We start from the raw sequence: 21,931 nt of genomic DNA on the forward strand, positions 1-21,931 counted from the left end.
GCTATAGATGGAGTGCAATCTGGTGCTCCTCTGAATACCAGGTGCTCATCAGTGAATATAACCCAGCCCCCCACAAAAGATGAATCTAATATCCATTGCCTGCTTCTCAACGCCAGATCTCTGGTGAAACATCAATTAGAGTTTCATGAGCTGGCTCTTACAATGATCATAGACATTGCCTTTTTAACAGAGACATGGGCAGATGAGAGCTCTGATCCCGATATTATTGCCGCCACACCTCCTGGATACAATATTTTTAGATCAGATAGGCAACACAAAAGTGGTGGTGGCCTGGCAATTTTATACTGTGACAATTACAAGGCCAGGTTTGATCCATTACAAATATTGGGTACTGAGCCTATGACCTTCACGATCGAACCTCCAGACTCAATCGCTATAAAAGGAGTCTTGATATACCGTCTCCCAGGAGATAGGAACTGTTTTATAGATACACTCAGTTCCTTGATGGAAACGGTTACTATTAATGACAGATACATGGTGCTGGTTGATTTTAATTTTCATCTAGAGAATTTGGTAGACCCCAACTCCATTAAACTCATTGACCTTATGGACTCATTTGGACTGCCCTTAGTTAACACAGGTCCAACACACAAAGCTGGCCACATGTTGGATGGTTTATTCTCCAATTGGGAAAATCTTATGTTATCTCCATCCTTCCCAATAACTTGATCTGATCATTGGGTGGTTACCTGGTCTATGCTAACCACAAAATTAGGACAACATAGACCGATGACATTATATACTACTAGTAGAGCCTGGCACAAAATTAAGACACACGCTTTGACAGAGGTGATTGCTACCACTCCCTGCCAACTTGAGATGAGTGTAGCCGCAGACCGCAATATTGAAATTTTCTCCTGTTGGCTAAATACCATCCTGTATAATATAACCCCCATTTCCCGTACATTAAAAAAAGAAAGGAAGCTGTCTCATCCTTGGTATAATGAGAAGGTACGTTTATCTAGACAGGAATGTCGGAGACAGAAACAAAAATGGAGAAGGAATTACGAGGCGGAGGAGAAAATTGCATACAAAGTGAAAATTGCTAAACATAAAAAAGTTATGTTAAAGGCCAAGTCAGACTATTTTACAGAAAAAATAAGTAATGCCTGTCATACCAATAAAACTCTCTTTTCAGTAGTTAACAAATTGACTAGACCCAATAAGGGCTGTCGTAATGAAGCAAGTCAGGACTTTTGTAATGAGTTGACAAACTTTTTTCAAAAAAAGGTGATTGACATTTATGATAACTTTACAAGCATCGACCGTCAGAGTAACTATAAAACTTACTCCAAGAAAGACCTAACCGGCTTATCCGATTTTATAATGCCCTCAGTTGAACAAATATCAGACCTTATTCTATCAATTAAATCAGGCTCTCTATATGATCCCTGCCCACCCAGTATAATGAACCCAGTATAATGCATTTGATCCCCACACATATGGCAGTGTATCTGGGTTCTATCATTAATACAGTATTCACCAGTGGTATTTTTCCCACTGAATGGAAACGGACCTCAATTCTCCCTCTCTTGAAGAAAGTTGATCTTGATGGTTCAGAAGTCGGTAACTATCGCCCTATCGCAAGATTACCCTTCGCTGCCAAATGTATCGAGAAGTTAATGAATAAACAAATTACTCAATACATTGATTTCTCTGGCTTACTGGATGAAACACAACATGGTTTTAGGAAATTTCACAGCACCAAATCAGCCTTAATCACCGCTACTGAGGATATTCGGTCAATTCTAAATGAAGGAGGCACGGCCGCTTTGGTGCTGCTTGACCTGTCGGCGGCCTTCGACACGGTCAGCCATGAGATCTTGGCTGCCCGTATGCAAGAAGCAGGAATAAAAGGCATGGCACTAGAACTCCTTAAATCCTTTCTAACAAATAGGCAACTTAACGTAGCTATGGGATCAACAACCTCTAAACAATTCTCTTTACCTTGTGGAGTTTCACAGGGCTCTGCCCTGAGCCCCACACTTTTTAATCTATATGTTGCACCACTTGCTCTCAATAATAAAAGAAGCTGGTTTCATCTTAGTTTCTTATGCTGACGATACACAGATTGTGGTGTCTTTAACAAATGGAGAAAAACTCCCGGGTGAAGCCTTTAAGAACTGCATGAAGAATGTGAGTGATTGGATGGATGTCAACTGTCTAAAATTGAATGCAACTAAGACAGAGGTCATCATCTTTGGAAATAAACCCTCTCTGGACACCCGATTGGTGGCCACCTGTACTTGGATTGCTTCCAGCACCCGGAGCTAAAACTAAAGACCTGGGTATTATCATAGATAAAGAACTTAAATTCAAGGCCCAAATTAACAAAATCACAGCCATTTCTTTCGGGGCCATTAGATTAATTAACAAAATAAAGCAGTTTATACCAGAGGATCTCTTAAAAACTGTAACCCTGGCCATGGTCCTTTCCCGTCTAGACTATTGCAATAAGCCTCTACCTTACCACCAACTCAGGCCTGCTTAACAGGCTCCATATTGTACAGAATGCGGCAGCACGCCTCATCTTGAACATTCCAAAGAATGTCTCTGCCAAAGAAGCCATAAAAAAATTACATTGGCTCCCATTCAGACAGAGGTGTCAGTTTAAAGTCTTATGCCTGGCTTTTAAATCACTGCACGGTTTTGGACCTACACAGTTTAGAAATAAACTGAAGTGGTATGTTCCTAACAGAACCCTGCGGTCCGGAACAGCTAGGAACGTGACAATCACCCCTTTTAAAAAGGCTACCTGGGGAAGAAAGAGCATTTTTAGATCAGCAGCTAGGTTGTGGAATACGTTACCCATCACCTTAAAATCAGCTCCCTGCTTGCTTCATTTCAGGAAAGACCTGAAAACATGGCTATTTAAACAAATTGCCTAAAACTTCTAAACCTGAGCGCAGCCTTCCTTATGTTCTGTATGTTCTCTGATCATGTACAGCGCCAAGACGCCTTCGGGTATATGCCGTCATTTGTACCTTTACTCCCGTAGGGACGAAAAGTTTGCTCTTTTGTGGAGACCCCCTCCATGTCTGCCACCATGTGCATCGTGAACCACTACATGTCCTGACAGTCCCACTCCATTATTGGCCATACCTGCAGTTTTTCCCTGAAACCCTCATTGTATCTCAACCATGCATCACCTTGATACTGTTGTTGTGCCTCGTGCACTTTTTTCTTGTACAAAATCAGTGCTGCTGCACTCTGGAGAAACTTTTCTATGAAGACGCAAGCTAGAGTCCTAAATGCTTTCAGCCAATTTTCTACTGTTCTCACTACTCTGGGCTTGCATCGGTCCCTCCTGTAATTGTCCTCCCTGTCCTCTGATGTTAGGTCTAAACCTGCCTGGCACACCTCCAGCAATGAGAAAATGTATAAAAAATCTTTCTTCCATTTTCTCTCCTTCACCGCCAGCAGGATGAGATTGGCCATCCCTAAAAGTTTTGTGGTTATGGGGGATCCCCGGGGGTAGGGCGCATGTATTCATTGGCTGGCTTCCCCCTAGGGTCCTGGCCCTCCTGTGCGGTTAATTCGGGTCTCTCCTGCTAGCTTTGTTGTGCCTGGTTGGAGCACCCTTTTCCCTTGTGCGTCCCACCTGTTGCGCACCTCCACAGGAGGCCTCCCCTGAAAGGAGACCCTGCCCCTGGCCAATTGCCACTAGGGCATCCAAGCCGCTGGGTGAGCAGCCCCTGGACCCCATGCTCCCCCTTGGAAATCCTGTTGCCTAGCCATGTCTGGCATGTCTGCCATGGGGGTTCTATGAACCATGGCCCCTGCATTGCTACATTGCTTGCTCCCAGCTGTGTGCCCATGTTTATGTTTTGACCTGGTCTCCCTTCTGCTGGACCAACGCTCTGCTCCCTCTCGTGCCCTCCCTTGCCGCTCTGTGCGTGATGATAACTACTCTCCCTGTGGACCGCGTCGGCTTGTCTTCCACGTGTCTCGTGAGGGGCCGCCGTGCTGGCTACAGACCCCTTGTCCTCACTTCTCCCGTCGGTCTCCGAGCTGGACCTGGGTTCTGGGGTTGCCGCCCTCCTACTCCTGGCTTGTCGGTACTTCCTCCCACTCCGCTCAACTCCCTTGGAAAGGGTAATTCGTATGCCTGCCTGTTTGGCCTTTGCTGGGGCCGCCGTTTTGGCTGAATGCCCCCTACCCTCAGATATCCTTGGGGGCAGCGCTGGAGGGGATTCCTGTTGTGGCTTCTTCCCTTTCGTGTGAGACCCTTCCTTGATCTGCTTGTCCATCCAGATCTTTTCCTTCAGGGCTACCAGTGCCCTGGCCTTCTCCAACATCATCTGCAAATCGTCATCCAGACCAGGCCCTGCGTCTCTGCACCTCTTTCGGCCCTTTTAGGGGGCCTCCGGCTGCTCCTGGGCATCCCTGAAGCGAGCTGGGAGCCGTGTCTTCCGCGCTTGCCTGCCTTCGCCCGCAGGACTTTTTGATGCTCCTGCCCCTCTGCAATTGTGGATGGACAGAAGGATGCAAAGATCTTTGGGCACTGGTGACCTTCTGTAACCCCAAATATATCCTACTGTAGTAGATTGTGCCTCAAATCCTTTCAAATGCTGCAGATCGTGGAAAATAGTCCCTTTAACAACCCTTACTGGGTCGCTGTGGCCCCCGGTGGCTTGCCTGCTCCTATGCACCCCGCTACCCGACAAGAGGTCCACGCCCGGTCTCCTTTCCGAGCTCTGGCCCTCAGCCCTGATTCCAGGTAAAGACAACAAAAGCCCCAACGCTGCACGCACCCTTTTTCTTTTCTTCGCGGCAACCTGACACTTCCTGTTGATCTCAAGCTGCCTTCCTGCCTCCCCTGCCGCTGCAAGTGAGGCCGATGCAGGTTCCAATGGCCCGCTCTCATTTTGCAAGGGGCCGGAGCACTTGCAAGCTCTATTCCGAACGAGCGCGGGCAAACAAAAGGGCTGTGTGCCTTTAAGAGGGCGCCTTGCCTTTCAGTAAGCTACGCCGCCACTGGGTGCGTGTCTTCTTCTGCTCCCGGTGGTGATTACTACCGAGTCTCTCCTCATTTCTTGGCCCCAGGCGCTGGCACGGAAACCGCCTTCGATGCACCCCGTGGGGGGGGGCGAAAAAGGTGCCCGCTGCTTCTTTTGTCTGGCTTCCTTCTTCTACTGGACGCAGGGGATCCGGGCCCATTTTGGAGGCTGCTTGCTCCCGCTCCGACTTCAAGTAGGCCTTCGAACGCGGTATCTGGTTCTTGCTGGTTCTTGCAGCCTCTGGTCGGCGATCCGCTGAGCAACTCCTTCCCTTCTTCCGCCGACACGGTTCTCCTTGTCCTTCTGCGAGGGGGTATTTGTGCCTTTCTCAGGCCTGGTGCCCTTACTTATCCCCCTCACTGATTTTCTACTAGTCCCCAGATTGGAGGGGGCCCGAGCTTGCCCCGGGGTAACCAATCCTGGTCCCCCACCTTGGCAGGCTAGGCAAATGTGCGGGGGCAGGTCTCCCACCTCCCAACGGCATTTGTCCCAGGCCCCTATTGGGTCCGGCTTCGCCATTCACAGCCCAGGTTCCATTGCGCCGGCAAGTCCAATGGCAGAATTTCTCTACTATAGGATAGTATGGTGTAAGAAATTTTCCTGAGGGATTCCTTACCCGCAGGAGATAATTCTGCCACAACGCCGCCTAGTGAATAAGGTGAAGCCCCTATCGCCACCACAACATCGAGAAAACTGATGTTGTTTTAGCAATAGGGGCTTGTAAATATGCCCCAATGTGTATAATAGACTGGGTAGTGTAATAGAACATTGAAAGTGGAAATATTTATTTTTAATCTCGTCATCGCCCCTGCTCTAAAGTGCTGCATCCTCAGCACGTTTAGTTCTTGGCTTCACTTTAAGAAGAAACAGGAAGTTGTGTGCCCTCGGGAATCCATCCATCATTCAGTTGTCTGTCACTGCTGAGCTCTGCAGGGGCTCCGCAGATGTTCTGCACAGTCAGGCACAGAGCTGGACCTTCCAACCTCACACTAGGACTGGAGGCAGTCACCGGTCAGGTACATAAAACATTAATGTTTTAGTTTGAACATAAAGAAATCAAGATCTTTTGAAGCTGCTTTTGAAGCTGCATTCCTTGTAGTCTGAACTTCAACCACTGCCCATGCCATCTATAAACACAGAAACGTGTGCCACTTCACTGTGCAATGTCTTACAGAAATCCTGCCCTCTAGTGAAGATCTTGCAGGTTAAAGGAGTGTAGGTATTTTCATTGGCGAAAAACAGTGCATACTCCCCAATACACACAAAGAGTCAAAAAAAAATGTTTAAACAAATTCCCCAATAGAAGAACAACGCTACTGAAAACCCAGCACAACAATCAGCTGTCACTGAAGAACACATATAACTGACCACATAGACATGGAAATAAATAAAGCGCCCACACTGCTCAATGAACACACAGAAAGGTTTGTTGCACTGCCCAGCATCAAGATTATCTAATTCAGAGAGAGGCTGTACGGACAATTGATTACTGCATATGGTGTTTCCAGAGCTTTATGTGGGATGATAAAAACTGGAGGGGGTCTCTCAAAGGGGCGTGGCCAATGTAATTAGGGCGTGGCTTAAAACATGTAAGATAAAAACCTGGACTTAGCATAGTGTTCTGCCTGACTGGTATTTTTGCTGCTTGTGTAATTGCATTCAGAGATATAATACAAGTAACATTACACCTGCAGTGAAGGGTGGTACTTCTGCAGAGTTAAGAATGGTTTTGTCATCCTGAAGGTGAGGGCAAAAATGGAGAGCGAGATAGGGACCCTTCTCAACACCTGCTTTTTAGAACAGCCGGCCCACTTAAAGTCCTGGGTGTCTGCGGAAGAGGTAGCGGGAGAGCCTCTGCTGATACAACCTGCAACAGCTTCAGTCTCCATCAGTCATCAATTGCACAATAGTTGTTTGCAGGAGATTACTGTGAGTAGTGATTGGTTGACGCAGCAAACACACGCAGGGACTGCATGTTACAGTGACTGCCAGACCTCCTACCACTCTTCCCTACATGACCACCGATGGAAGGTGCAATGCATGTATGAGTAGAATGTATAGAAATAGAAAAGTGAATGGAAAAACAACTTTAATCCACATATCCATGGTTTTCATTGGAGGTGATGGGGCCTATGTCCTCTCTGTTCCCATCCTGACTCTCTTCAGATGTTCAACCTGTGGGTATCATCAAAGGGTTAACCGAGCGCACGCTCGGATCCAAGGAATCATTAAGGGTACATTTAGCAGCCTCAACTAGTGCGTCAAATATCTTCACAGTACAGGGATGTGCTACTGTTATCCCATGAATTAGTGTGCCAGACCATCTTTACCTGCAGCATGTTGCACAATATTGCCTTGCAATGGAGCATGCCCACATTGGTGCGTCCAGGTCCCTAAGCTGGCCCAATGCAGAGATCAAGGTCTACATGTGTGCTACCACCTTGAGGCTTTACACTACACCTCTGCTGCAAGCTGCATTGTTACACTACGGTTGAAAGACACTGTTGTCTCAATGATGAAAGGTGAATCTTCTTCTCTCTGTCCCACCCTTTGAAACCATTGTCGACTATAACTTGATGCAAGACCTATACAAGGCAACACAAATAATAATTGTGACATACTTGGCATTACTTGTGCCATGTTATACCTCTATCTTTGACATAAACTCTCTAAACTGCTTTATTTCTTCCTCCTTGTTGAGTGTGGAATATTACACCGACTGTGCTTATACTTACACCTACTATCTCATGCCTAAAATAAGCAGTAGGGGAGCAAAGTTTCTACAGTATAATATCCCTAGGGACCCCTCAACGAATCGTATGTCTTGGAAACCATTGCCCTCCTTTCCGTCACCAGATTCTGCTCTTTTGCTGCTATGCTATCTGTACATGCATTGGGGGCAGATTAGTTTGCCAACCACACATAACATAACACATGTTTTTGGAAAGGGCACGTTTGTCCCTTGAGGCAACTCAATGGTACTCATCTATCGACCTTGGAAGGATGAAAGCCTCAGTGCCCCAACCAGGTTTTGAACCAGTGGTCATGAGGTCAATCACAAGTTTTTGGAGTGAATACGTTAGTCCACTGAGTCACCAGACCTGCTATACCTGCAAGTAACCAAAGAAGTGCAAAATCGGTCATTTTCCAGCCATTCACCAGACTGAATATTAACTACCTATATTCTGCTGCTGGTAAACCATGATTCACCCCCAAAATGGCTGACTAAAGGACTGAGAGGCAGAAAAACTGGTATTATTTGTGGGGGAGGAGGTGTCTGAAAGGTTCACTCAGCTGTACAGGGGTGATGACATCCAGCTGTCTCAGAAACCACGTTTGGCAATCTGGCAAGTTCCCACATTGGCAACAAAGTGCACTACATTGGTGATTCTGGCAGAATCTGCCAGGCAAGTACACAAGTACTGGGAGGATCTCCACTTGGTGCTGCATGAAATACCAGTTCTGGAAGGCCTTGCCAGGCCACCCTGGCCAGGTGGATGCCCATGAGCACATTGTCTTACATTACAAAGCGTACCAATGTCCATGTCATGCATTGAAATATTGTGTTATGTTGTGAAATATGTATCTTGTCTGTGTTATTTTTTTAATATAGAACAGTGAGATGAACATACCACCTTCATTAATGCTGACATGTTTATTATTGAGTAATGCCCTCCAATATTTGTCACAAAATGAGATTATGTCATTGACACATGGCTTGGGCAAGTGAAATGATCCAGTGTTTACCATTCGGGGGGTGATTACTATCTAGTTCAGAATCAGTTCCGTAATGCTTTCCAAACGACTCAGATTCCCACTGACCGAGTATGATGTGTCTGTATGTTTACGGACTTGGTTGGACTCCTATTGAATTCAATGGGCGCCTGTGTACCCAATGTGAAAACAGGATCCCATTGAAAAAAGGGGTGGGTGGGGAAAACCTTGCACCCTGTGACAGGCACCCTATGGTGCCAGCCACACTGTGCAAGCATGGAAGTGGGGGGCTCATGGGTACCCCCCCAGGACCGAATCGGAGGGCCCCAGGTGAAGGGGGCCTACTACAGGTGCCCAAAGTCCAATTCCCACAGCCGTTTCATCTCTTCAAAACCGAGTCAGTACAGCTGTCAGAATCGGTCATCATACTCACTCGTTCAGAAACCATCCCCATTGAGCTGTACGATTCAGCTCCGAATGAGTAGGACTGCCTGAATTGCATTCGGAACCGATTCGGTCTGCCCAGATGGCTTCCTCGCATCGTTCTTGGTCGTCCGGAAAGGTGGACAATTTGGTTGGAAACATAGGCTCGTAATCGGATTGGCTTCATCCGAATGCCATTTGGAGCCTTTCCCAACAAGATCATAATCGGCCAGTTAGTGTTGCAGATCATCCAGTAATAATGCAAGGGAATGATGAAGACGGCTGCTACTTGCAAAAGATAGACATCACTGATTATTAACCTCTTTTGGCATCAAAGGTGCAAAACTGGGTGTAAATGGAATGTTGCAGTTCTTTGTTAAATATCCAGATGAATGACAAATATTGGCACTGTAGCCTTTGTTGAAAATGATGCCTTAGACAATTGATGTTGCTTTCTTTCTCTCTCCACAGAAGGCCATACAGATACAAGTGAAGGAAAGCAGTACGTGGGGTGGGTGAGAACCTCAGCTGCAGCGTGAACAGTCGCTACCTGCATCACGACCATCAGGTGGAGGAGGAGGAGCCTTCTATTGAAGGAGAATCAAAGCACACCTAAAGACATGCAGATAGCATCCCGAGAGGAGGAGAGGCATGAGGGAGAGGTTGTGGTCCTGGACACCAACAAATGCCAGGATGACAGAAAGGAAGGTGTTTTCCTGACCAGGAACAGCAGTTGTTGTTTTCCAGGGTTAAGTTTACCCCAGCCCCACCTCTCACGTCTCTCCTCCTCCTCTCAAAGTTTAACCAAACTGCCAATCAGTGGTTTATTTTGCCTCAGATATACCTCGCCACCCATACGTCATGCCTACCTCCGCCCAATTCATCATCTCCCCAGAGCAAACCATGGTCTGATCATTCAGGAGGTGACTGAGCAGAATGCAATCCTACAGGCCCTGGAGAATGGATTTGTCACAGTGGAGGAGCAGTTGGGGCTCTTCAGAACTCACAGTCTGCACACCACAGAGACCTCCTTCCATGTCCTTTCCAAAGCCAGCTCACACCTCCCCTTCCAATTGTCTTTGTGAGTCCAACCCATCAAACCACCCTTGATATTGCCCCTGTATGTATGGTATCAGGTACTGGCAAGTCTTTGAAGATGGCTGCCGAGGAGATGTTATCCTCCACCTTTCATTAGGAGAGTTAAAAAAATTGCCAGGAATTAATTACCCCAACCAAGGATAGACAGGACAGACCAGTTTCTAGGATAGGGATAGACTTTATGCTTTCTTTGGATTGAGCTTTCCTTTCTACATTAGATTTGTGGTTGTTATTTAGACAGAGAATTTGGATATTTTTCATGGCATATCATAGATCTCGCTAAGCAAGGAAAAATAAACGAGCATGCACACCTTTCCTTTCATTTTAACTTCATGCTTCAGAAAGTTTTGTATAAGTGCGTGCAGCCAGTGTCCGTGGATCGCCCCAACCACAGTCAATACAATAATGTTCCAGAAGAGCACTCTCGTGTTCTACACTGGCGCACTGCGAAAGATGGGAATCATTTCTCGCCAGTCTATTCCAATAATCCAAGTACTCCCATGTAAACTCTTTCACCATAACATTTTTGTTGTCCGGTATTACTTCCATTAACGCTTTATCTTCATCACAACGGAGACAGCCTGATTGAATCTGTAATCTTTATTAAACTCTTCCAATACCAACTGCTCGCCACTCCAGGCTTTTAACAATGGTACGAACAGATCGCTCATGGTATGAAGTTAACACCTTGTGTGAATATCCAATGCATTTCGAGCCCATCTGGCTCTTCATCAGGGATTGCTAAAACAAATACAGTAAACAGCTTAGCCACAGATCTCATTTTAAACATAATAAATTGTGAAAAGACCCAACACCAATTGTGCAAAAGCATAATCTCCTCGGTGTGCCAAACGTAAATCAAGCCTAATTTAGCTGCTACTACTTTCTACCCCCACTCCCCCTAAAGCCTGTGATTACCTTAAAGATACTGTAAACCTTAAACAAACCAAATAACGAACTTTCCGCAAAAAACTCAGTGCACCCCTCGTAATTCACCCTTGTCATCCACCCCCTTCTCTTCAGCTCTCTCCCCCTCCATCTCCCTATCTCTTGCTTTTACCTTCTAGAACGCTCTGGTCTCCTCGTGCTGTTCACCATGAATACACTGCTTTCTCCCTCTACCTGACCGTTAGTTGAATTATCCGCTACACTCGCTTTCACGCTTAAATATTAGCGCTGTGTATTCCCGGGCCGATATCACATGACTCATCTCCCCAACAGCTGTGTTCAATTACCTGCGCTGTTCTACCAAAAAACTCGCGCTCCCATACTTCTTAACAAAACTTATACAAAACTTTCTGAAGCATGAAGTTCAAATGAAAGGAAAGGTGTGCATGCTCGTTTATTTTTCCTTGCTTAGCAATTTCATCGCCTCAAGGAGCTGATGCCCCCCCCCTGATATAATGACCGTATGTAAAACGAAGATTAAGGAAACTACACGAGTTTATCATCGCGGAGACGGAATAAATGGAGTGGAGTTTATAAACATCAAAGGACACGTACTATTAACAGTTATTGTCAAAGCACATGATTGATATAATTTGAAACTAGGCACTTGTATACTGTTACATTTCAATATTTTTAGTTTTCATTCATTTTCATTGATATTTAGTATTTTAAATTAATTTATGTGTTTTCCACGATAAGTAGTTTCCATTACACTTTGTCTGTAATATTTAGTTTTGATATCGGTTCCATTGAATGCAGTTAGATTAGTAATAACAATGATTTCGTAACATGGTTTGTGGGAGGGGGCTCAGAGTGGTTAGAGGGTTTTGGTATGAATCACTACGCGCAAAAGATTTAGTGTAGAAGAGTGGGCGGGTTGCTTTGAGCGGTTGGGAGCGTAGCGAATTATGGGAGCGCTAGTTTTTTGGTAGAACAGCGGAGGTATTTGAACACAGCTGTTGGGGAGATGAGTCATGTGATATCGGCCCGGGAATACACAGCGCTAATATTTAAGCGTGAAAGCGAGTGTAGCGGATAATTCAACTAACGGTCAGGTAGAGGGAGAAAGCAGTGTATTCATGGTGAACAGCACGAGGAGACCAGAGCGTTCTAGAAGGTAAAAGCAAGAGATAGGGAGATGGAGGGGGAGAGAGCTGAAGAGAAGGGGGTGGATGACAAGGGTGAATTACGAGGGGTGCACTGAGTTTTTTGCGGAATGTTCGTTATTTGGTTTGTTTAAGGTTTACAGTATCTTTAAGGTAATCACAGGCTTTAGGGGGAGTGGGGGTAGAAAGTAGTAGCAGCTAAATTAGGCTTGATTTACGTTTGGCACACCGTGGAGATTATGCATTTGCACAATTGGTGTTGGGTCTTTTCACAATTTATTATGTTTAAAATGAGATCTGTGGCTAAGCTGTTTACTGTATTTGTTTTTCGCAATCCCTGATGAAAAGCCAGATGGGCTCGAAATGCATTGGATATTCACACAAGGTGTTAACTTCATACCATGAGCGATCTGTTCGTACCATTGTTAAAAGCCTGGAGTGGCGAGCAGTTGGTATTGGAAGAGTTTAATAAAGATTACAGATTCAATCAGGCTGTCTCCGTTGTGATGAAGATAAAGCGTTAATGGAAGTAATACCGGACAACAAAAATGTTATGGTGAAAGAGTTTACATGGGAGTACTTGGATTATTGGAATATACTGGCGGGAAATGATTCCGATCTTTTGCTGTGCGCCAGTGTAGAACACGAGACTGCTCTTCTGGAACATTATTGTATTGACTGTGGTTGGGGCGATCCACGGACACTGGCTGCACGCACTTATACAAAACTTTCTGAAGCATGAAGTTAAAATGAAAGGAAAGGTGTGCATGCTCGTTTATTTTTCCTTGCTTAGCAATTTCATCGCCTCAAGGAGCTGATGCACCCCACTGATATAACGAACGTATGTAAAACGAAGATTAAGGAAACTACACGAGTTTGTCATCGCGGAGATGGAATAAATGGAGTGAAGTTTATAAACATCAAAGGACACGTACTATTAACAGTTATTGTCAAAGCACATGATTGATATAATTTGAAACTAGGCACTTGTATACTGTTACATTTCAATATTTTTAGTTTTCATTCATTTTCATTGATATTTAGTATTTTAAATTAATTTATGTGTTTTCCACGATAAGTAGTTTCCATTACACTTTGTCTGTAATATTTAGTTTTGATATCGGTTCCATTTAATGCAGTTAGATTAGTAATAACAATGATTTCGTAACATGGTTTGTGGGAGGGGGCTCAGAGTGGTTAGAGGGTTTTGGTATGAATCACTACGCGCAAAAGATTTAGTGTAGAAGAGTGGGCGGGTTGCTTTGAGCGATTGGGAGCGTAGCGAAGTATGGGAGCGCAAGTTTTTTGGTAGAACAGCGGAGGTAATTGAACACAGCTGTTGGGGAGATGAGTCATGTGATATCGGCCCGGGAATACACAGCGCTAATATTTAAGCGTGAAAGCGAGTGTAGCGGATAATTCAACTAACGGTCAGGTAGAGGGAGAAAGCAGTGTATTCATGGTGAACAGCACAAGGAGACCAGAGCGTTCTAGAAGGTAAAAGCAAGAGATAGGGAGATGGAGGGGGAGAGAGCTGAAGAGAAGGGGGTGGATGACAAGGGTGAATTACGAGGGGTGCACTGAGTTTTTTGCGGAATGTTCGGTATTTGGTTTCTTTAAGGTTTACAGTATCTTTAAGGTAATCACAGGCTTTAGGGGGATTGGGGGTAGAAAGTAGTAGCAGCTAAATTAGGCTTGATTTACGTTTGGCACACCGAGGAGATTATGCATTTGCTCAATTGGTGTTGGGTCTTTTCACAAGTTATTATGTTTAAAATGAGATCTGTGGCTAAGCTGTTTACTGTATCTGTTTTAGAAATCCCTGATGAAGAGCCAGATGGGCTCGAAATGCATTGGATATTCACACAAGGTGTTAACTTCATACCATGAGCGATCTGTTCGTACCATTGTTAAAAGCCTGGAGTGGCGAGCAGTTGGTATTGGAAGAGTTTAATAAAGATTACAGATTCAATCAGGCTGTCTCCGTTGTGATGAAGATAAAGCGTTAATGGAAGTAATACCGGACAACAAAAATGTTATGGTGAAAGAGTTTACATGGGAGTACTTGGATTATTGGAATATACTGGCGGGAAATGATTCCCATCTTTCGCAGTGCGCCAGTGTAGAACACAAGAGTGCTCTTCTGGAACATTATATCATAGATCTCAACATTCACGCTGCATGTTTTCTCTTTCAAAGAGGACTTAACATGGCAGTCCAGAACCAGTCTGTTCAGACAGGAGCTAACCAGTGCAGATATGTAGTGCTAGGACAAGTACTCTCCTATTAGAAATATCTGTCCATTTTAATCACTGGTGATTTGCATATGCCTGGTTCCTCATTGAGGTGGCATGGGGGCAAAAAAACTATGGATGCAGATGCTGCACCACGCAATTACCTGTGACTGAGATTAATGCAAGCATTCCACCCATCACTTTTTTGGTTTTCAAAGGCTAAAGTCACACTGCACAATTCACAAAATTTGACCAGTCTTGGTTGACCTCTTCTTTCTAGGTAGCACACTTGCTGCTACATTGGCTATCACTGCTACACTGAATCATGAACTTTCTCCCTGAACCTTACTTTAAAACAATGTACAAAAGTGTGTCATTTTGTAATGGAATTGAAGAACCAGAACCAATTGGGCCTGGCGGTGCAGGGTACGCCTTAATCTCCTGGGTTCTCCTGCTTCAGCTAACAGAGACACGGGGACACTCTGTCGGCGTAAAAGATCAGATTTTATTAGCTGCAGCTAGTACAGTTGTCCTAGAAGTACACACGGTATGTTCTCAGGAGACTGCCACTTCACTCCGTGGCGCACAATCTCTTATAGTACATAGGTGACATATACATTAACGAAGGACACACCTAAAACATACATGAAAAACGAGTAGGAATAGCCCAAAAGAAAGTCAGAGCCAATAGAAAAAGTTGGAAAACAAAAGTATCGAGTAACTCGAAGAAGCCTCTCCTCCAACTGTGTTTGCCACCTCTCCCACAGGTTAAGGTATTAACATGTCTGTAACTGGCTTGCAGGTGGCGAGATACGTTTGTGTGTTTTGGAGGACAGTTGTGAAATGAGAGAATACGAGTGGAGGACAGCGAAGGCCAGAAGATGAGATAAAGTCAGAAGAGAATAGTGTGAACCAACAGATAGTTAAGACAGGGATTAGAAAAACCAGACAGGGATTAGTGTACTCGGCCAGTCTTTAACACCAGCTTTGTAAACAGAGGCACAAGGCTATTTTGACACAATATTGCAGGAAAAGCAGAAAAGACTTCGTTCGTCGTGCTGCCTGAGTGAGGGCAACACAAAATGGCGGCGGAGCACAACATGGCGGCTCAATGCGATCGTGATTGAAAATCGAATTTCCTCAGACCCTCCTTTTGCCAGAACTCAGGCAAGATACACAGACTCATGTTAATCTGAGTCGATGTCGATGGCCATGAGGTCATCGAGCTGTTGCTGTAACATCATTCTAATATTCTCTGTTCTTTGTGTCTTAGGTTTTGGGATGCACATAGTAGCACAAAGGTCGCAGATGGCGGGACCACAGTGCATACAAAGACAACAAGAGAAAACGAAGGCTAAAACCATACCAAGGAATGTTAACACTTTCCAACCCCATTTGGACAGTAATCCCCAAAACCATCCCAATAACGACCAATCTCCTTCGTCCTGATGAATCGACTCAGAGATTATATGTAATTTAGAGATGGCCTGGTATACTATCGGAGCGTCATCAGGTATATAAATACAGCAACTCGATATGATCAATTTACAGACTCCACCACGATCTGCAAGAATAACATCTAAGGCAACTCGGTTCTGTCCGCCTGTAGTTCCGCTGTAATATTACTCAATGCTCCTACAGTGATGTCTATGGTAGTCTCTACAACATGAACCAGTTGTCTCATATTCCTGCTGTATGCCATAGGACCCCAAAAAGGAAGAAATCCTTTTAGGAAGTCTCCTCCCTCTTGACCTGCTGTGTCTTTGGAATCAATAATTCCTCTGCCATATCTGTTTTTATGGAAATTTGAAGAAGCAGTGTATGTAGGGGGAAGAAGAAAAGCTATATAGCAAGTTCCAGAAAAACCAGTAGGCAACCACGTATAGGCTCTGAGATGGCACTAATGGCGGCGAATTCTGAGAGGAGTGGATGTAAGTATGGGAACAAAAGCTTTTTCTCTGTTCGGAGTCAGTAGTTTGGCCATTTATTTGCAAACAGAAATTGCCTTTATGAGGTACAGTCCAAATTGGTGGAGGCTTTCCTTGTTTAACTTTATCACTACGGCTTGTGATATAATGAGTGACGTTCCAATTAGTATATGCTTTTCTCTCATCAACAGAAATTTTACTATTTTCCATGATTTTAGCCATAGCTACCATTCCCTTTATCAATGAACTATCACTGAAATCTGGACCACCAATATAAGAACTGACAGGTCGTTTAAATCGGCTTTGATAGGCGTTAGAGAAAATTACAAAATAAGCCCAAGCAGAACCTTCATAAGAGAATGGAAGGACTAAATATGGCATCCCTTTTTCTGTGGTATGAGGCATTAGTCCACATACCCAACAATCGGTTGTATTAATTACTAATTGGTGTTGGTGTAATAATTGAATAAACGAATTATTGTAATATTCGATTCTTCTAACGAGTTCATGTTGAGGAAGTGTATGAAACAGATGTGGAGAGATAGTAGAATAAGAAGGCACAGAGATAGAAGAAGGGACAACGTTTTGCTACATAGCGTAAACAATCCATCCTATACACGCCAATAAAATACACAATAATATAAAAACACATAAGGTTATACCACAACGACTGTATATTATTTTGCAATGATTGTCTTTCATTTTGTTCTTTCTCTCTCTTTCCCCTAATGTGGTTTCCATCTTCTAAATGGATGCTCACGGCAATCTTCCTTAATCACTTGGTCACGATTGTCTGCCGTCCTATGACACTGCAAGTCCTGCAGGCCTATTGCCACTACTCAGGTCACAACCAAGACTCCTACCGTGACCCTGCAACCGGGATAGAAACTACATAGCAGAGAGAATCTCAAGTTTTCTTCTTCAGTCTGGGTCTTAAATCGTAATGAGCCTTATCGGGTACAGTCTGATCCTGAAACAATATTCGTGGATTTGTGGTTTTCAGACGAAAATGTGGTGGTACAGCTTCTTGGAGAATGTCGTTGTTTTCTTTTTCTGACAGTGTTCCATTCAAGTGTGCATCACTAAAAGGCATGAATCGGAGAACCTTTTCGCTCTCAGAGTCACTTATACCCTTACAGACCCACTGATCAAAGGGCAGAGGCAAAGGAACCTTCTTGCAATGCACGCCGTGGATCCAGTTCTTCTTTCCTTCAACCTTCACTGCTGTACGAGTGGTCAGAAGAACCTGACGGGGTTCTCACCAGCGAGGCTCCAAGTTCTTCGTCCTTTGGAAATTCTTCACACAAACCCAGTCACCTGGTTGGATGGAATGACCTGAGTCTGTGGAGGCCTCTGGCAAAGCGCTCTGAACCTGTTGATGGAGAACACGCAATTTAGTTGTAAGGTTGTGCAAATAATCAATCAACATTGGGTATGGCAAGTCTGAATACTTCTTAGGGAGAGGGACTCCCCATATATTAGCTGGGCGTCCGAAAACGATCTCATAAGGGCTAAGTCCCAAACAAGAATGCACAGCCGTTCTGGTGGATAGAGCAGCAAAAGGTAGTGCATCGGGCCAATTAAGGCCTGTACTGGCCTGTACTTTAGCAAGTTTGAGTTTTAGAGTGCCATTATAGCACTCCACTAGACCCGCTGACTGTGGATGGTTTGCCGCATGGAACTTTTGTTTTATACCAAGACCTGCACAAACTTTTTGCATGACTTGGCCTACAAATTCGCTCCCATTGTCACTCCAGACAATGCGCGGCAAACCAAATCTAGGGAAAAATTCTTTAAGGAGTACTTTGGCTGTAGATAAAGCAGTATTGTCTTTCAGGGGGTAAGCCTCTATCCATCTGGAAAAGGCACATACCACCACTAGAACATATTTGAGATTGTTGCATCGTACCATGTGAATGTAATCGATTTGCAACACCTCAAATGGATAGGTCGGAGGAGCAAAGTGACCTGCTGGAGTTGGGGTTCCCTTTCCCGGATTGTACATTAAGCAAATAATGCAATGTTTCACTACATTGTCTGCACACTTCGGGATTCCTTCGTTTTGCCATACTGGAGCCAGAAGCTTGCATATTCCTTTCGCACTTAGGTGGGCTGGACCATGCGCCATAGTAACTACAGTTAGTACATAAGCGTCTGGTAACAGCCAACGTTGGTGCTCGGACAATTCTACCCACCATCCCATCTCATCCAACATTCCTGTACTTTCTTTCCACTTTCTCAATTCTTTTTCTGTAGCCTCTTCTTGAATTGATTTCACACTTTCCACTGTATCCTCATACATTCCTCTTTCTCTGACCCAATTTGCAGGGCCTGCAACATACATGCGACTTGTAGCATCTATGGCTGTCTTTTTCGCTACCTCATCCGCAAATGCATTCCCGCGACCAACATCGTCCACAATCTTCTTATGTGCGCTACACTTCACAATTGCTATCTGGGTAGTTAAAGCAAGTGACTCAAGAAGGTCAGTCACCAACTGACCATGTTGTATCTTAGTGCCGTGGGAAGTAAGGAATCCCCTTTCTTTCCACAAACGTCCAAAATTGAACGCCACACCAAAAGCGTATTGGCTATCGGTGTACACGTTCACTCTTTTTCCTTTGGATAACACACACGCTCTGGTTAAGGCTATCAGTTCAGCTGCCTGAGCTGAGTTATGTCTGATGCGTGCTGTTTCCACGATTGTATGCAAAGTAGTAACAGCATAGGCGGAAGTTATCTCTCCATTAGGAAGTTTAAAACAAGAACCATCTACCCATAGCGTTCCATCCGGACTCACAAATGGCGTATCTGTTAAGTCAATCCTACCCTTTGTCTCTTCCTCAGTACGAAAGAAACAATCATGTTGTTCCTGAACACCTTTCTCTTCTGGAAGAGGCAACAAAGTAGCTGGATTTAAGGTATTACATCGTTTGATATGCACGTGACTAGCCAAAAGCGTCAGCTCATATCCAGACAAACGAGCACTCGTAAGATGCTGTGTTTTCGGTCTGTTTAGCAAAGTATCCACTGCATGTGGCACCATAACAATGAGAGTATTATCTAGCACCACTCCAGCAGACTAGAAATTGCTGCTGCTGCTGTCGCTTTAAGACAACTAGGCAATGCTTTAGCTACTGGATCTAACGTAGCCGAAAAATAGGCACATGGCCGCTGTCTATCTGCAAATCGTTGTGTTAAGACTGACAACGCACAACCTTTTCTTTCATGAACATAGAGCGTAAAAGGCTTACTGTAATCAGGAGCACCTAGTACTGGAGCAGAACACAGAGCAGTACGTAAGTCAGTAAAACTCCTCTGACATTCGTCAGTCCATGGAAGGGGCTGAGGCGTATCTTTTAAAGTGAGTGCCAACAAAGGTTTAGCCAACAGAGAGAAGTTAGGGATCCACTGCCTACAATAGGAAGTAATGCCCAGAAAGGCACGTACCTCTCTTTGTGTGGATGGCACAGACATTTGCGCAATTGCTTGGATACGTTCTGGGGTTAATCGTCTTCCCTCCTTTGATAAGAGATGACCCAAGTAGGTATCCTCTCGGCGAACATATTGTAGCTTAGAAGGTGAAACCTTATGATTAAGATCGGATAAGTGTCGCAACAATGCAACGGTCACATTCTTACATATATCCTCTGAATCAGCAGCGATTAACAAGTCGTCCATGTACTGAATGAGAGCAGCACCAGACGGCAAGGAAAAAGCATCAAGATGACATTTCAAAGCTTGACTATAAATGGAGGGACTTTCACAATAGCCTTGAGGTGCGCGTTTGAACCGGAAGCTTCGGCCTCCAAGAGAGAAGCCAAAAATGTCCCTACTCTCTTCAGCAATGGGAATACTAAAGAAAGCATTTTTTAGATCGATAACAGAAAACCAAACCTCTGTAGAAGGTATCATCGTCAACAACGCAGTGATATCTGGGACAACAGGAAACTGTGGTACAACAATTTTGTTTACCTCCCGAAGATCGATTACAAAGCGATAAACAGGAGACTGAGAAGGATCAGTGCGTTTAAGAACAGGAAGAATAGGGCTATTACATACGTTACCTCTCGTTTCCTCAACCACATCTTTCTGAATCAAATCATGAATGATTTCCAGAAGCGCTCTTTCACCTTCAGTGGAAATTCTATATTGAGGAACGCGTGGCATGAGAGTAACAACATAAGGTGGAATTTCAAGACAACCAACATCATTTGGACCCGTGGCCCAAAGCGTTGTAGGAAGAGAAAGCAATTCAGGTGGGAATTGATCTTTTGACAAATACATTGGAGAAGTCAGTTTTTGTCCTAAAGTGAGATATACACCAGAAGGAGAACAAGATATTGTGGCATGCAGTCTTTTTAATAAATCCAAGCCCAATAGATTCTCGCCGCAACCATTCGTTAAGAGAAGCGGAACTTCTAAATCATAAGGGCCAATTGAAATAGGCAAAGTGCAAGAAACCGGATTACGAACTGGGGCGCCAGAAAAACCTACAGATACATTTGTTAAGCCAGACAAAGGTGCCCCAGGGAGTTTTGAATGAATGATAGAACTTCTCATCGCACCAGTATCTAAAAGAAATGACTCCGAAACACCCATTGTAGTGACGTTAACATAAGGTCCATTCTGATCTACTGGAATTGACACAACTCTCTTACTTTGTCCATGGCTGTCCTAGTTAACATGAAGACTTTCATTCTCGCCTTCAACATAACAATCCTCATTGTAATACTGTGTAGACCGAGCGTTTTGCTGATCAAAGTAGTTCAAAGAATTAGAAGGAGGAAGGGAAAGCTGTTCTTGGGTTAACATACCTCGACCTCTACCTCTGTTTGCTGACTGGAGGCCAGCACGACCTCGTGGAACAGATAGTGTCCCATTACGCTGCAATAAAACCGGACAACTATTCTTAAAATGACCTTCCTCTCTACAATAGGCACATTGATTAGGACCTAACAAAGGTCGTGAAATATGTGGCTCATGCTTTTGATACACCCTTTGAAACTGTGGAGGCTGTTGAAACTGGGGCTGAGCATAACGAGGTGGATAAGCCTGTTGCAAGAGAACCTTAGTTTTTAATTCTTTAGTCTTTTTCTCTTGCTTATCTCTTTCTTCTTTATCTCTATTTTCATAATATGAGCAGTAGCCAATATCTGGGCTGAAGAAGAAACGGCCCATGAACTTTCAGAGTCTTTCAGCTCATGCGACAGCTCAGGAAGCAAATTAAATACGAACTTATCTACAAATAATCGCTGTCCACCCTCCGTAGTCATATCCTGACCACTGTGATCAATGAATGTTTCCTCGAAACGAGTGAAGAAATCGGAGACACTCACATCTTTCTTCTGTTTACACGCGGCTAGTTTATCCCAGTTAACTCTCAAGACAGGCATCATCGTTTTCATTAATGTAATAATCCTACCAGGGAGTTCTGAAATCAAAGCATCAGGCTTCGC

This window comes from Triturus cristatus, chromosome 7 (assembly GCF_964204655.1).
Source record: "Triturus cristatus chromosome 7, aTriCri1.1, whole genome shotgun sequence".
NCBI classification, from domain to species: Eukaryota; Metazoa; Chordata; class Amphibia; order Caudata; family Salamandridae; genus Triturus; species Triturus cristatus.